This window comes from Cryptomeria japonica, chromosome 6, assembly GCF_030272615.1.
Source record: "Cryptomeria japonica chromosome 6, Sugi_1.0, whole genome shotgun sequence".
Lineage (NCBI taxonomy): Eukaryota > Viridiplantae > Streptophyta > Pinopsida > Cupressales > Cupressaceae > Cryptomeria > Cryptomeria japonica.
Genome location: NC_081410.1, coordinates 291356508 through 291375349, shown reverse-complemented (window position 1 = coordinate 291375349; position 18842 = coordinate 291356508).

Here is an 18842-nt window from a genome sequence, read left to right as displayed (position 1 = left end):
TGCTATCAAGGAAGATGATCCGGTGACTAAAAATTCTACTAGTTTCATTGTTGAAGAGAAAGCTTTAGCTGCTAAAGTTGAAGAGAAAGATGAATACATTATTGAATGTGGTTGCTCTCATCTTATGAAAAGTGATAAGAGTAAGTTTGTTAGTATGGAAAAGTGTGATGGTGGTGTAGTAAGGTTTCGAGATGACAAAGTTGGTATAATCTATGGTAGAGGTTATATTTCTCTTGATGGAACAAGCATAACATTGATGATGTTTTGTATGTTGAAGGTCTAAAGTATAATCTTTTGTGTGTTGGATAGATGCTTGATAAGAGTTATGATTTGAAATTGAAGAATGGAAAATGAAATATATTGAGGAGCTCTAGAATTGGGATTAAATCAGGTACTAATACTAAAGGTAATATCTTTCACTTGAATGTTGGTGGTAAAAGTTGTTTGATTGCTCAGATTGATGAAAGTTGGTTATGGCATAGAAGGATGTGTCATGTGAATTTTGATTGCATGGTTAATCTAAGTTCTACTCAAGCAGTGAGAGATCTTCCTTAGACTGTAAAACCTTCTAATCCGATATGTAAGGAATAACAGTTAGGGAAGAAGACAAGAGTTTCTTTCAAAACTAAACAGTATACTTCTAATAGAATATTGGATCTTGTCCATACTGACTTGTGTGGTCCTTCTAGAGTGAGAAGCTTTCAAGGTGATGGGTATTTTATCTTTCTAATTATGACTATTCAAGGATGATGTGGGTTACTTTCTTAAGGGAGAAGTATAAAGCATTAGACAAATTCAATATTTTTAAAGCTATGGTTGAGATAGAGACTAGACAGAAGCTAAAATCTTTGAGATCTGATCGAGGTGGTGAATTTACTTCTAATGAGTTCAATTATTTCCTTGAAGAGCATGGGGTTAAGAGACAATTATTTCCTCGATGGACCCCTCAATAAAATGGTGTTGTGGAGAGGAAGAATAGGACAGTTCGGGAAGCTGCTAAAACCATGATGATTGAAGAAAACGTTTCGCATATCTATTGGAGAGAAGTTGTGAGTATTGCAGTGTATACTTTCAATTGAGTTCATATCAAAGGTGATACTGGTAAGACTCCTTATGAGTTATGGTTTGGTCATGCTCCTACAGTTAGATATTTCAGAATTTTTGGTAGTAAATTCTATATCAAAAGAGATGATGATCTAAGGAAGTTTGATGCTAGAAGTGGTGAAAGAATCTTTCTTGGTTATTCTACTAAGAGTAAGGCCTACCAATGTTATAACTAGAGATTGAGAAAGATAGTTGAAAGTGCTAATGTGAAGGTTGATGGAGGTAATGAGAGATAGATCAGGTCTTGCAGATATGATTCAGATGATCAAGATGTCATTGCAGATAAAGGAAAGCAAGTGTAGACCTAGAACCAAGTGTAGATTATCCTGGAAAATCTTGAGAATGAAGGAGAAGGTGCAAATACTAGTGCAAAAGAAAGAGATCAAGAGTCTGAAAATCATGAAAACCCTAAGACTCCTAGGTATGTAAGATTGAATCATTTAAAAAAATAGATAATTGATGATAAGAATAGAGGTGTGATGACTAGAAAAAGAATTGCTAAAGAATATTGCTTGATTTCTAAGATTAAACCTAAAGATGTTGATGAAGCTTGTAAAGATGAAAATTAGGTTAAAGATATGGAAGAAGAACTAAATCATATTGAAAACAATAATACATGGATTCTTGTTCCCAGAACTAAGGATAATAATATAATTGGAACTAAGTAGGTATTTTGGAATAAATTGAATGAGAAAGGTGAAGTTGTTAATGTTACCAAATTTTGCACATGTCAAATTTAGTCCCCTAATGAAGCCCTGCATTCATTCATATTGAAAAGATCAAATCATGAACCAGGAAGAAATGCATTGTTTTTGTCTAACTTGTTTGCTTCATGTGCAGATACAAGAAAGTAAGATGGCATGTGGGTTAAAATGTGGCTCCCACGAGGTTTGAGCTCAGCATGTTGTAGATCATAGAGATATTATGCTCCATTGCAGATAAAATGGCCTACCTATTAAAACCTTCAAACAAATTCATTTTGCAAGTTTATCGCCAAATCCCTAGCGTGGTTGATGTAAGGCCAAAAGAAACTCAGAGAAAATGCAATTGGCCTATGTAAAATTTTTACTTGGTCACCAAAGAGGGTTTTAAAAGGCTAGAGAACTTCCAAGCATTTTCAGTCGCCAGACAGAATGAACATTTATCCCACATTGGTCGCAGAGAGGAGCATTTTTGTATTTAAAACTAAAGTCACATATAACTATAGTGTCAAAGCTTACGAGATTTTGACAAGATGTGTCTCATCACCCAATGGACCCCGCATGCGCACGCATCTCAGGGCATCTTAATTTTGTGACCAGCTGGCAGGAAAGGGTTAAAGGTCAAGCAAGTTGAAGAAAGATCAACGGTGATGCGAGAGATCCGATAGCGGTCGCTATACCACTATAGAAAGAAGCTCGCCAGTTATCATAGTGACTTGGCAACAAAGCACGTGCAGAAAAGGTGAGTGGGTAAGGTGCTAAAGATCGAGCAGTTTGAGCATAGATCAACACCCGTGACTATACCCCATAATGAAGATGCTCAATAGTTATCCACTACGATATGGTGACTAATGACGTGGCAGTTGAGGTGGTCGTCCAGGTGGGCTAAGAATGAATGAGGATGCGCCACGAGGTAGAGAGTAGATGAAGAACCAAGGTAGACCAAGTCCAGTGGCAAGTCCAAGTGGCGGGACAAGGTGGACCCATGAGCGAACCAGTGGTTGACACGTGGTGACACAATGGCATAAGAGAGACCCACTCAGAGAGATTAACTAGCAAGCAAGTTGAAGAAAGATCAACGATGATCAAGAAGGATCTAATGGTCATCGCTATGTCGCAATGAAAAGATGATCGTCGATTACTCATCGCAACTTAGCGACTAATGATGTGGCAGTTTAGATGGAAACAAGTAGTGGGGCCCACGAAGGAAGCAATTCAGAGGAAGAAATAAAGAATGCATATTAAGGTTGATCAAACGGAAGAGCTTCATTCTGGTAGTGAGTCCAGGTCATGCTAAGATGGTAGGACAGGAACCCCAGAATCAACCAGGAAGTGACATGTGGCGGGCCTGATAGAAAGGGAGAGCGGCTAAGGCGAGTTAAAGGAAGATCAGATCACTGTTGATCGATGGTAATCATATAAGATCTGATGGTAGTCACTAAGTCACGGTGGGAAATTGCTCGCTAGGATTTCCATTGCAACCCAATGACTGAGGATGGAACTATCATTGGCTATCGGTATAACATATTTGGGTGCCGCTTGATAATCTGATAGAATAGCATTCAGTTGGGAGTGCATCATCACCCATCGGAATAATTGTTTCAATGCTAGCTCAATGACCCGATGAAGAAAGTAATGCTAGTTATAGTCAAAAGCCGAAAGTGGTTACAGGTAGGGTAGTTTTGCAATCCATGCAAAATAAGAAGAAGTCATCTGGTTAATGCAGGTGATTATTAAGCTCAGAGAAAGTTTTCATGAGTCTTTCTCATGATCTTGAAGTAATAAGGATTTATTTTGAGCGCCATATGGTCAACTTTTAGTTGACTAAGAGTTTGAACTGAATTGCATGAGTTCTTTTTGCATGTTTTGAAGCCTTTCTTGGTGGCTTTTTATTTCTACAAGAGGATCAGTTTTCAAAGGAAATATTTTCAATGGGAGTTCATCTTTAGTCATTCTAGAGTTATCTTTCCTCTACCTTTTGGAAGGTTTTTGTATAAAGTGAAATTTTTTATCTTTCTTCACTAGTTCTTAATGATTTTTTGGCTGGTTTTAGCAAACAATACATTCTTGTAGCTCATATGCAGTTTTATGACACAATTTTGAATAAAAATTACCAGCTTATGCCTTATGTCTTTATAGTTCATTTTCTTATTCTTGATTGAGAGTTAGTTTATTGTGTTATTGTCTAGATAACCTTTAAACTTTCTGTCTCATTTGTAAGTCACAGGTTGTGCATTGTGATAAATTGGCTTATTTGGTTGATTGTGAAAGTTTTCTTTCCTTTCAATTTCTTGAAGTTTAAATCCTTTGCATGAAATATTTGTGTTATGAACCAGAAGTCTATTTGTGCAGATTGGTGTTTTTAGGATTGTATCTCTATCATTTTGAGATATCATATTGATGCTTCACCTTCGTTTAGCATTTGCAAGTCATTCTATTTTCATTCTTAGTTTCCCTATCCCCTTTCTCGGTAAAGAATTTAGAGTTATTCACAGGGAACTAGCCCTTCATCTAGAGTTTAATTCTCATTATAGGCAACCCACAGGCCTGAGAATTATCCCATGTGTTACCCAGTTGCTTGATCTTTCATCTTGTGCATTACAGGTGCAATTTGAGTGACAACAGTTAGAAATAAAGAAAGACTTGTTTGTAAGGGTTATTCTCAAATGAAAGGTATTGATTTTGTGGAGACTTTTTTCCTAATAGCTAGAATTGAAGCTATTAGACGATTTCTTGCTTATGTTGCTTACAAAAATTTCAAAGTCTATTAGATGGATGTCAAGTCAGCCTTTCCTAATAGTGAGCTGGAAGAAGAAGTTTATATTGAACAACTGGGTGGATTTCAGTTGACAAAAGAAAAGAATATGGTTTGCGGATTGAATAAATCACTATATGAATAGAAGAGAGCTCCAAGAGTCTGGTATGCTAGATTAGATAGGTATTTGATAAAGCTTAAATTTGATAAAGGTACTACTAATAGTAATTTGTCCTTCAAAATTGATAATGATAATATCTTGATTGTTGAAATTTTTGTTGATGACATTATTTTTGATGGAAATGATGGTTTGTGTAAGAAATTTGTTGATGATATGCAGAATGAGTTTGAGATGTCTATGATTGGTGAGATGAATTTCTATTTGGGATTTCAAATTACAGTTGGATAAAGGTATTTCCATATCTTAATCTAAGTATGTGAAGGAATTGTTGAAGAATTTTGGTTTGGATGATGAAAAGCATGTTGGTACATTTATGGTGATTGGATGTAAGTTGACTAAGGATGATGATTCTCCTAAAGCAAATCAAACTAGATACAGATATATGATTGGTGGATTATTGTATTTGACTCAGACTAGACCAGATATTATGCATGTTATTTGTCTTATTGCTAGATTTCAAGATGATCCTAAGGAATCTCATTTTGTTGTTGTGAAAAGAATTTTTAGATATTTAAAAGGGACAATTGATTTTGGTTTGTGGTATCCTACAGAGAATGATTTCATTTTGAGTGCTTTTATTAATGTTGATTGAGTAGGTGATGTTACTGACAGAGAGATTACTAGTGGTCATTTTCATGGGTAAGAGATTGGTTTCATGGGTGAGTAAGAAATAGAATGCTATATCTTTGTCTATTGCAGAAGATGAATACATTGTTGTTGCTAGCAATTGTACTCAGGTGATTTGGATGAAGCAGATGTTGAAGGATATCAAAGTTATTTTTGATGAGCCTAGTCCTATATACTATGATAATTCAAGTGCAATAAATATTTCTAAGAATTTGATGTTGCATTCAAAGACCAAGCATATATAAATCAAGTTTCATCTCTTGAGAGAGAAGATGAATGAGAGGATTGGAGTATGTATCTACAAAGGAACAAATTGCAGATATCTTCATGAAGCCTTTGCCTAAAGATACTTTTGAGTATCTCAAAGAGAAGCTAGGGGTGATTGCCCCTGCTAGCGAGAACTAAGGTGCATGGAGTTGCATCAGTCTGGTGAGCTTTACAGAGATATTTTGTGATTTGGATTGATTAGTGAGGCTGCTACTTAGGGGGAGTAGATAATGTTGTGGTTCAAATGTTCAGATTTTTGTGTTTATCTAAGAGGGCCAGAATCAATATTTGTGTTGTATGTCTTTTTTATTGATATCAAAGGGGGAGAGAAGCATGTGAAAAACTTCTACATCATGTGTTGATCTTAGGGGGATATTGTTGAGAGTTATGGGTTGTTGATTTATTTCTTTGCATTGATTGTTTTTCACATTCATATGTTGCCATCAATGCCAAAGGGGGAGATTGTTTGATATTGTTGAGAAGTTTGTTGGAATGATGTTTTGACATTGATGTCAATACATTATTCTGTGTATTCCAATGTTGCAGTTAGATTAAATGAGTTGGTTTGGTTAGTGTGGTGTAGATGAGTTGTTGTGGTTTAATGGGTTTTGATATGCTTATCTCTAGTTGATTCAGCAGAACTTTCAGTGGTTCGCATGATATTTTGATCGATTTGTATCATCTAGTATTATGGTTTATATTCAGTTGTTCATGTTATTTGGTATTCTGGATTGTACTCTACATTGCTTTGGAATTGCAACATCTTGGTTTGTGGTTTTGGCTAACTATTTTTTGATGTTCATTTGTGTCCTCAATTTAGATGGTTTGTGATTTGGAAGTCTACAAGTGAATCTTTTAGATTGACAGTCAATTGAGTTGATGTTCTTGAGGTTTACTATAATGATGATAAAGATTCTAGTAACATATAATGTTGTGGTTATTTAGGTGGTGATTCACATTGCTTGTGGATGTTTCTAAATTATTTTCTATCTATATTGATCGTAGTGCACGTTATTTATCATTTTCTTGATCTGTTGGTGTTCTTCATGTTATGCGACATTTATGGTGATTGTAGCATATTGTGGATGATTAGGCATAATTCTTGTTGGTGTTTCATGTTTACGATGGTGATTTGGGTCCAGAATATGTCTTAGCCGATATTGTTTTGGTCTGCATGTGTTGTTGTAGTGTGTGAGGTTATTATTTTTTAATTTGTGTTGAGGGTTTAGCCAACCTTGAAATATAGATTGATTAATTGTATAAATAAAGGCAATATTCATTTGAGAGATGTATCTGTGTGTGCAAATATTGTTTTGATCTTTCAATAGAAGAGGAGAAAACCAAAAAAATTACAAAGAATGTGCAAAGGTGTGAAAGAGAAAAGTTTGAGTATATGTGATTAACCAGAACTGTAACCTGGCATTGGGAGATGTTATTTTCACAGTTCATGTAATCCGGATTTTTGTCTAAATCTTGTATGGCAGTGAACCTTCCTCAGGGTTGAATCCCTTCTTGTATTTGAGAAATGAGCTCTAGGCAATGTGCCTGAATACATGTGCATTCCCCATTGTAATATTTCACATACTCCTATCATGGTATTGTTTTATTGTGGGTAGGTTCCCACCATGGTTTTCTCTTAACCAGGTTTTCTATGTCAAAAATCTTGGTGTTATGTGTGTTATTTATGTGGTGTTGTTCTATTCTTTCATTGATAATTATTAGATCTAAATTTATGCTTAAATTTAGTAAAGTTTGTGTGCAAATTGATTCACCCTCCCCCCCTCTCAGTTTGCTGCATTGTTGCCAACATAAGTGTTGGCTTACGAGAAAATAGCAGTCACTAGGTCGATTCACTTTAGATTCAGAGGTCATGTATAGGCTTATGTACATACATATGGCATGATTACTTCCTAGCCATTGATAGGGAAGTTGGAGTATTGGTGGAGGATTATTGACGATATTGACAGTGTTATATGGAGGCCTTACTTGGATTCTAAGGCATGGCCTAAGGATGACATAGAGTAACCTTTTTTCTTTAGAACTAGGTTGTAATATACCCCTTAATTTTTTCATTTTTTTTAACATAACAAGATTCACCTATTAAGGTTAGAATAATCAAAATTGCATAGAAAGGAAATGTTGAAAGTAACCCTTTCAATTTCTGATCACCAATAGACCAATATGGGAGGGTGAGAGCATACGGTTTCAAGGGGATCATTAGCTCAAATAACTGTTGGAAATGAAATCTCAAATACAATATTGGGCGGCAACCCAACCCCTTCTTGTTATCCAGGGAGTTTATGAATTTCTACAACAGTATGGTGGTGCAACCAACCAATTAGAAGATTACAAATTGACAAAATAACAATCACTCGACCACTTATGCAGTGGGAGGACTACAAATGAAATAGAAATCAACTCAACCGCTTATTCAGTAGGAGGAAAGTGTTACAATAAATAAGAAGGTGGCAAGACAACCTCTTCCACTTATGCAGTGGGACAATGAGCAACAATCTAGGTATATAGTTATTAGTACTACTAATTAGCTTTACAATGCAAACATGGATTATGATATTATTATAATCACTGACCAACTAGGAGGCAAGATCAGCCTCTTCCACTTATGCAGTGGGACTAAGAGAGTTCAAAGAAATTACTATCAGTACTACTAACCAGCATTGCAATAAAATTCATCATAGATATTCAAATACCAAAACCCAAACTAACAGTTGCAACTTATTACGAAGACTCTTCACACCACACCAATGAACTCACACACCTGAAAACCAACTTCAACCCCAAAAAACTAAATCTGATATGAATGAACAACAGGCTGGAAATACAGACCATCAACATTAAAATCCTCACAAACACTTCTAAATCACTCCAAACACACCCAAATTGACTCATAAAACTTCCCAAAAGACTCAAGACATTCAATGATTACAGCAATCCTAATAAATTAGCACTAACACTACAAAAACCACATGGCATGCAATCCAAACACCTCCCAGCACAAATTGTACACAACAATAAGTATTGTTGACTACTAATTTTATATTAAATGCTAGCAACCTTATGGGAAATTCAGTGATGGGGGACCTTTGCGCGAAGTTCATTGAATAACCTCCGTGTTTGAGAAGTTGATTCTTCATACACTAGGGGGAGAAAAAGGTGAAAGAAAAATGTAAAAGCTACAATATATAGGTGATGCGCCAAAATATTTTTAAGACATTTGCACCACATAATTGCAGTTTTAAGGACCATTCAACAATATACATGCCCACTACAATTTGAAAAGATAATTAAACAAGGCACATTTAACATAATATGACATACACCATTCATCTAACAGATAACAAGTCATATAACATAGTTTAATCTGTAGAGTCTCACAACACATATCATAGAAGTTACTAAATTATAATATAGCACAGAAGTTAATCTATTAAGCTTCAAACAAAATAACCATAAATGCCATAGGCACGGTCTGATATCTTTATCATCCACAAAACATAATTAACATAAAGGCTTCTTCACAGAGCCAAAGTCTAATAATTTTTCTCAAAAATTCGAACCTCTAAAACAATAGAGGGAAAGCCAATAAATAGCTTAACAACAGAAAAGCACAAGAAAAATCCTAGCAACTGCTTCCTGTCAGGAAAATCCTTGCGTGGCGTCCATAGAAACGCATGCATTTAAAAAGGCAAAAATGACCTATCAATGTCATTATGCAAACTTCATTATGGTGATCTCTGCACCTACCAAAACAAGAAAACCGTAATGCCAACAGCTTTCTGGTTCATGAATCATTGAAGGGACACGCGGAAACTCAAAGGAGAACCAAATTCAAACACAAAATGGGGACTAGGACATGGAACACAGAGATGCCAAGTGTCACTACCAACACACAGAGAATGGTGGGGTCAGGAGAACATACACCAAGGAAAAACCTGTGCCACGTGGCCGCTTTGCACTTTCTCAACGCAAGGAGAGAAAGGCGAGTTGTTTAACACAACGTTGTGACACCACATGGCATGCATGAATGAACGAGAGAGTGGGCCGAAGAGAAAAATGGGAATGCTAAGCACTTAACCAAAATGCTTGCGCACAAATTCAAAATCATATTAACATTTCTTGGCTACTAAATAGGGAATTCTTCTTATGGAATGCTAGGACCTGTGAAGCAGAAAAATCGCGATCAAACCCCAGTTGCTCTCCCCTCTTCCAACTCCAAGGAGAGAGAAGGGAGATTCACTAGGGTTGATGGTTTTCACTTAGGGGAGAGACTTTACATTCAAAAGAGGGGTTGAAACCCACAAGATCCAATCCCATGCAATGTAAGATTGGATGCTAAATGAGTTTCAAGGGTTATGATTGCAAGGCTACCCTCTTTTGTAAAGAATGTGCATAGAAGAATTAAGCTAGGAATGCATAGAAAGTGAGAAAGATTCATTTATAAACTGAGATAGGAATACAGTATGAAGCTGCAGACCTGGAATTAGCAGTAAAATGTCGATACAGCGCTGTCCTGCAAATTTGAGCGAAAGTTGCTGGGACGATGGCGCCCAAACGCCACGGTCCTCTGAAAAATCCGTGAAACGAAGGGGGATCTGTTCGTCTCTGCACAAGGATTCCAGATCTTCAATTTCAGCCGCGTACCTGCAACCTACACACAGAAAAGAGAAGACGATTGGGGGGTTAGGGATTAGGGGTTTGCCTTTAGGTCAAACCCCGGTTTTGGAATTAACCAAGAAATGAGCAAAGCTGTAAATGTAAATGTCTGTAATGTAAAACAAGTACTAATACCTTATTGTAAGGATGTTTGTATCCTTATGTGCGAAGGTATAGATGTTGTATGTTGTAAGTGATCTCCTCTTCAATGGTTGAATCCTTGTCTTGAATGCAACACTTAGCCTTGAATGGAGACTTGAAATGATCAATTGCTTGAAGGAATGCTTGAATGCTTGAATGCTTGAGTATAGTTTCCACGCTTGTACACATATGACCTTCTTACCCAAATGGGAGAGGAAAATGTAGTTTATATACTTGCCAATTAGGGTTAAAAGACTAATTTTTTCGACCTTAGGCCGACCAGGAAATATTATTTCCAATTTGCAAACAAAAAGACCCGAAGTCCCATAGGAGACTGGGCCCAAAATAGGGCCAGGGACCAGGGCGCTGGGCGCCATGGTCCTGGGGGACCAGGGCGCTGGACGCCCTGGTCCTGAAGGACCAGGGTGCTGGGTGCTCTGGTCCCACCTCCCGGGACAGTAGGGTGCAAAGGAGGTTCAGGCCAGGGTGCTTGAAAATGCAATTTTTGGTGTCGTGGACAAGTTTCGGGGTCTCCATTCAGGTTTAGTGTTGCATCGCCATCGTGAAGACCGAAATGCAGTCGAAATTGCAAGTGTCACAATTTTAGGACGCTACATTTAGCCCCCACTTTAGCGGGAGTATGTATGCTCATACTTCCGGTAAAGTACAAGGAAACAATATTGAAAGACTTTCACCACATCAAGGAGGCAAGACACACCAAGCCCCCAGTGGAATAAGGATCTTACGACTTCGATTGACAAAGTAAAAGGGAAGATCACGAGGAGAACCATGACTGTCAGTAGTAAGGTTCCCTCACTATGAGTCATGCAAGAGAAATATCAAAAATTTTCAAGGCAAAGCTAAATTTGTCAAGAAATTTTCAAGTATCTTGAAAAGATATGAACAGGATGTATGCCCCCCTATGTTAAAGAGATCGCACACACCTCACCGGGGGTGATTGCTTTAAGGTAGTGATACATATAAGAAATGAGAAAGGAGCACGTTATCACAAGGATTTAGCCCCCAAGTGTGAGATAAGCCCAAGGATAATAGACACAAAACACAAAGCACAAGGTGACTTTGCTTTCCTCGGGGTCAGTATGCTGTATGATAATTCATGTATATCATATGTATGTATGCATAATTGTTCTTCATTCCCCAATCAAGGAAGGTCACCTAGAAGAAGGGAACACATGTGTCTTTTGAGTCAACATGAGAGAGACCAAAAGAGATCTCAATGTTTTGCATCGTCCTCAAGTAGACAACATTAAGGACAACAAATAGAAGAATGGGAGTAACATATAGAAGAAGTAACAAAAGAGAGAAGGAGAGAATCTGCTATGCTAATGAACTAGTCTAGCACATCATCTACCCCCCGATCTTGCTGATCAATATTTCGAGAAGGCAGGGAACACGCTAGAGGAGGAACATCCAACACAGCAGATGGAGCTATCACAAGATCCAAACAAGGGCTATGTTCATGTTCCAAGCCACGTTGTTCTTGTCTAGGAGCTAGGATAAGTGCTTTAGAAAATTCATTAGATAAATGGTTATCAATATCAACAAGTTCATATTCACTATCAGAAGCAAGAGAAGTAACATTTTCATCATGAATAACATTTTCATCTATAGCATCATCAAGATTTATAAAAATAGGGTCTTTAATTCGCACAGGATCAAGACCATCATGCATCTTATGTTTAGGAGATTTTGGAGAAAATGGAATAATTCTTGTTGAAGGTGTTTTTGGAGATTGCAAAGTTTGAGAAGCAGCTGCTTGAGCTCTAAGATGACGCTTTCGTCGGCGTTCACGTGCAGAACGATTTTGTCTAGTCTTAGTAGGAAGTGAAGAAGATTGAGGAGGAGGAATGTTCTCATCCTTATCACTTGGGTGTTTAGGTTGTGGTCTCTTAGGCTGGATAATAGGAGAAGAAGAAGGTCTCTTCTCTCTATAAAAAGGAGGAGGGACTGCTCCATACAAAGGAGGAATATTTGGTTTAGGAAGAAGACCAATTCCATCATGACGAGGAGATATAGGTCTACTTTTAGAAGGTTTATTAGGCATAGACATAATCACATCCATGGGAACGGGTTGGGAATCTTCTTGAGGAAAGACATTAGTTTTATCTTTCAAAGGAAGAACTTCCTTCTCAAGAATGATAGGAATATCAAGTTTAGGTGTTCTAGGTTCACTTAGAGATAGGATCATATCTGTTTTCCACTTTTGATAAGATTTGAAAAGATGATCACTTCACGGAGGAAGAGATTGGAATTGTTTAGGCCAAAAGTAATCAATAGGAACACTAGAAGTTCTTTCAGCTGGTTTAAAGAGACTATGATTGACAATAACAACTTCACCATTATGGGGAAATTTCAAACACTTATGAATAGGAGAAGCAATAGCTTTCATGGAAGATAGCCAAGGATAGCCAAGCTTCACACGAAATTGTTCGGAAGATGGAATAATAGCAAAGTTCACATCATGGGATTTGTTATGGACCTCAATAGGCAATGTAATAGAACCAATTGCAGGAGAAGAAAATGCATCAAATAGTTTCACAATCACATCTGTTTTGTCATAAATCACTTGATTCAATTGCAAAGTAAAAAGAAATTCTTCAGTAATAACATTAACCATGCACGAAGGATCAATAAGCACTCCACGGCAAGGTGTATTCTTGACTTTTGCAACTATGTATAAAGGACCATCAGGTGCCCTGATAGTTTCACTAAAATCAAATGTGATGGAAGGTTCTTTAGGGATTTTCTGCTGCTCTATAAAGTTAATCACATTCGGAGTCATAGACACGAGATCATCAGGTGAGACAGAGGAATCAGTAGTATCAATCGCATTAGAGGTATGACAAGGTAATGGATCAGTGAAAATCTGAAGATTTTGATTAGGAGGAGCTACAGATGTATTGCCTTTATCATTCACTCCAGAAACAGAAATAGTATTATTATCAATCAAATCTTGAATTTTACCCTTTAAAGAAAAACATTTTTCAGTATCATGCCTAGGCTGACGATGAAATTGACAAAAAGCTTTGTTATCAAAATAAGGTGAAGTAATCTTTGCAGGATCAATTTGCCTTATAGGAGGAAGAGTAAGCACATTTTGTTCCAATAACTTATTCATAATACTATGCAATGATTCATTCAAAGGAGTATACTTTCTTTCTTTCTTGAAAAATTTAGAAATAGGAGGCACACCTGATGCTGCATTCACATTGTTGTTGATGATGTTTTCATTGAATTTGATGGAATCTCTGTTCGGTTTAAACTTCCCAAATGGTTGTTGACTGCTATCACCCTTATCACTCAGAGCCATAGGATGTGATTGTTCCATTTGACTCACAGTCAGTTGATAATTGTGAAGAGTTGCACACAACTGTTGGAAAGAAGTAAACTCAGAAAACAGAAGTTTATCTCGAATATCTTTTTGTAAATTAGAAATAAAGATTCTTTGAATATCATTGTCAGGCACTAGAAAAGAAATTTGAGCATACAAATGCTTATATCTACCAATGAAATCAGTCACTTTCTCTTTAACACCTTGTTTACAATGCATTAAATCAATCAAAGTAACTTTAGGACTTATATTGTTTTGAAATTGTTGAATGAAAGCATTTGCAAGTTGTTTGAAAGAAGTAATAGAATAAGAAGGCAACGAGCAATACCATTGTAGGGCTTTGTCTCTTAATGTTCTAGTGAACAATTTTGCAAGCAACCTTTGGTCATAGGCAAAATCAGTACAGATTGTTTGAAAAGTCTTAACATGTGTTAGAGGATCACCTTTACCATTATACAGCTCCAAATGCGGGATTTCAACATGTTTAGGAGGGATAGCTCGAACAATGTCAAGAGAAAGTGGGCTCGCAACATCAAATGTGGGCACACTAAACTTAGATTGATTCATAGAGGCAATTTGTTGTTGTAAAGAAGAGACAGTTTGTGCAAGATTGTTAATGGTCACTTCAGTCGAAGAGTTCATATTAGATGTGTTAGATTGAGATGGAGGTGTTATGTGTTGAAAGAAGGTAGAGAGTAAGGTGGTGGGACACTATGATAGTTAGTCATAGGAGATTATTGGACAGGAGGAACACTACAAGGAGGAATGGAAAATGAATTGCCCCCTTGTGTCATGTTCATTTGTGGTGATATAATAGGAACACTCATTGAAGGAATGAATGAAGAAGTTGGATTGAATGAAGGAAGAGGGTTAATTGAAGAAGAGGGATTGCCCCCATGACTGGTGATCATAGGAGGAATGTCTTGTGTTGAAGTAGTCATTATATTTGATGTAAAAGTAGGTATGCTAGCAATAGAAGTCGTCAAAGGAATAGAATGATTGTCTTGAGTAGGAGGTTGTGTATAACCTAAGGTTTCGGCACAACTTTTCATAGGCATCACATTCGAATCCACAATGTGTGCAATACCACGCAAAATATCAATTCCATTCTTATCACTTTGAAGCATACGTTTTAGACCCTCAATTAAAGGAAGAGCTTGACTATCGGGGTATTCTTGAGACATCCATTGTCGAAAATCATCAAATTGGTTATCCAATTTTGAAAGTTGTTCTACAGAAACCTCATGGAGAGCTTCTTCATCATTAAGAGGATTAGAGGAATTACCCATGTCCTCGTTAAAAAGGCCATTCAAATTAGGTTCCATCTCCTCGGTAATTACACCTTGGAAAGACTTAATTCTACGGCTTCGTCTAACAGGAATAGTGTAAGTAGGGCTTATTGTTGTAAAACTCATGCACTAGAGAGAGAGAGAAGATTTTGAATTTTAGAGGTAGCAAATTTCAGTAAAACCAGCCAATCTTCTAGATTTAAGCTGTTAAATGCAATCATGACAGTCTCCTGAAATTTCAGAAAAAATGTCCGGGACCATGGCGCTCGGAGTGCACACGGTCCTCGCAACTTTTTTCGAAATTTGCAGGGATGAAAGTTATGATGATTTTACAGCTAACCTGAAAAAATTGAGTGATTTTACGATCTGTAGATAGGCCAAATTAAAGTTGCAATCTCAAAATTGAACCCTACCCAGATTGTCAAAAAATGCAAAATTTGAATTTTGAAAAAGAGAGGGAAACTGAAATTTTGAATTTTATGATTTTAGAGGGAATACCAAAAGCAATGCAAGTTTTGGATTTAAAAATTGACTTAATTTCACGCAAAATTTGATTTTGAAAGCGGAAATTAAAGTTGTTGTAATTAAGCACTTAATTTCAAAAGTCACAAATTGCAAGAATTTGAATAAAGCATTGAAATTTCGAATGAATGTTAACACACTTTTCAGATTTAGGACTGTAAGAAACACAATTTTGACACAAATTTCAATTTCAACAATTTTTGAATGATTAGAAGCCTTAATCCAAGCAATCGCTAGACCAACTTTGACTGTAATTTTGAAGGTGTTAAAATTGATAAAATCAGCCAAAATTCTGGATTTTAGCAGAGAAATACAGTAAGATCTCGCTCCCGAAATTTCGGAAAAAATGTCGGGGACGATGGCGCTCGGAGTGCACACGGTCCTCGCAACTTTTTTCCAAATTTTCAGGGATGAAAGATATTGTGATTTTATTGCGGAATCCAAAGTTACAGCTGATTTGGAGATGTTTTGATCAGTGAAATTGTCGGACAAAGGTTGAATCAAGAGGGTTTCAAAAATTAGGGTTTTGACACTTAACCACTTAATTTTCAAAATTAAAGCACAAATATGAATTGATAATTTGTAATAGAAGGGCAGATCTAAAACAAGCATTAACATCTAGACATTTCACAAGCTTAATTACTAAAAAGAAATTTTAGAGTTTTTATGCAATTAACCTCTAAAATTTACAAAAGATCAAACATGGAAATGTTATCAAGGAATCCAATTTTCAGATCTAACCATGAATAATCAGAAAGGATGTTCACGTCGGGTTCACCAAAATGTAAAGCGGAAAAATCGCGATCGAACCCTAGTTGCTCTCCCCTCTTCCAACTTCAAGGAGAGAGAAGGGAGATTCACTAGGGTTGATGGTTTTCACTTAGGGGAGAGACTTTACATTCAAAAGAGGGGTTGAAACCCACAAGATCCAATCCCACGCAATGCAAGATTGGATGCTAAATGAGTTTCAAGGGTTATGATAGCAAGGCTACCCTCTTTTGTGAAGAATGTGCATAGAAGAATTAAGCTAGGAATGCATAGAAAGTGAGAAAGATTCGTTTATAAACTGAGATAGGAATACAGTATGAAGCTACGGACCTGGAATTAGTAGTAAAATGTCGATACAGCACTGTCCTGCAAATTTGAGTGAAAGTTGCTGGGACGATGGCGCCCGAGCCCCACGGTCCTCCGAAAAATCCGCGAAACAAAGGGGGATCTGTTCGTCTCTGCACAAGGATTCCAGATCTTCAATTTCAGCTACGTACCTACAACCTACACACAGAAAAGCAAAGACGATTGGGGGGTTAGGGATTAGGGGTTTGCCTTTAGGTCAAACCCCGGTTTTGGAATTAATAAAGAAATGAGCAATGTTGTAAATGTAAATGTCTGTAATGTAAAACAAGTACTAATACCTTGTTGTAAGGATGTTTGTATCCTTATGTGCGAAGGTATAGATGTTGTATGTTGTAAGTGATCTCCTCTTCAATGGTTGAATCCTTGTCTTGAATGCAACACTTAGCCTTGAATGGAGACTTGAAATGATCAATTGCTTGAAGGAATGCTTGAATGCTTGAATGCTTGAGTATAGTTTCCATGCTTGTACACATATGACCTTCTTACCCAAATGGGAGAGGAAAATGTAGTTTATATACTTGCCAATTAGGGTTAAAAGACTGATTTTTCCGACCTTAGGCCGACCAAGAAATATTATTTCCAATTTGCAAACAAAAAGACCCGAAGTCCCATAGGAGACCGGGCCCAAAATAGGGCCAGGGACCAAGGCGCTGGGCGCCATGGTCCTGGGGGACCAGGGCGCTGGGCGCTCTGGTCCCACCTCCCGGGACAGCAGGGTGCAAAGGAGGTTCAGGCCAGGGTGCTTGAAAATGCAGTTTTTGGTGTCGTGGACAAGTTTCAGGGTCTCCATTCAGGTTCCGTGTTGCGTCGCCATCGTGAAGACCGAAATGCAGTCGAAATTGCAAATGTCACAATTTTAGGACGCTACAGGACCCAAAATTGCTGGTTCGGAGACCAGACTTTAAGCTTGAATTGGGAAAAGCATATCAAAGACCTGCTGCAATGGAATCCAATCATCTTCAGAGGGAAATACCTGAACTTCTAGGACCTGGAAACTCTATTCAAAATAGATGACTTCATCAAATGGTAAGATTGTTGGTTCCTCATTGACCACCCTCAGGAGTGCATAGAGTTGAGCTTAGGGGTGTAAAATCTATTCAACCTCTTCTACGGAAATAGAACTACTAAGGCACTGTCATAAAGTTTGATCTTGTTGCAGTTGCTTTATTTAGTTCATAATTTGTTCAATCCCCAAAATAACATCCTGTAGGAAAAGATGAAGGCATGCCAAGGTACACAAATGTCTCCACACATCGAAAAGTGACTGAAATCCTTGAGGAATTAAGTGTTGTTGATGCTTGCATGCCTAATTTGTGATGATTGATAAAAATATTGGCCCTTCTGATCAATTTCTTATGATCTACAACTCCCTTTGCTATCAAATCCTCATTGAAAGTGGCATATAGCCACTGAATCAACCTCTAGGCTATGGGGACTTTAGGACCAATTAAAAGTGTAACTCTATCAATGAGAATGCCCTCTTCAACACAAAGAGATTGTGCTTCACCTAGGAACATCAATACAGGCTGTAGAGAAGGGAAATACTACTTAATCTTCTCCCAATGAGAAGCATACAATTCTTCCACAACCGGGGAGAGATCTTAAGGAACTTCCAAAGGGGGGAATCTAAGATAAGCGCGCGATTTGAATGTCCTTTTCTCTTATCTCATTTTGTAGATCTTTATCTTTTTCCTGCTCATGAGTGGCTTGATGCTCCAAAGCGAGAATCTTGGTGCCTCTATCCTGAAAAGCTTCATGAAGTCCCGCTATGTGATCTTGCTCTTGCTATAATAATCCCCTTACATTGTGGAATTCCTTCTCAGTTTTGTCCAAGATGCTTTGCATTTTGCACATGGTTGTTTCAATCTTCTCTCTTTCCTCAGAAAGAGTGACCTGTGCATTGCTCAAATATTGAGCGTATTCTTCTTTTAGGTGAACCTCTTCATGCAACTGAGCTTGAATCTGGGTAGCATCTCTGGAATCTACTTTTGGTTGTTGCACCTCTTGTTCTTTCTCTTGCAATTCCTTCAGTGCTACATTCCTTGTCGCCTCTTGCCCCTTCAACTGGGAACTCACATTATTCATGATGGCTTGC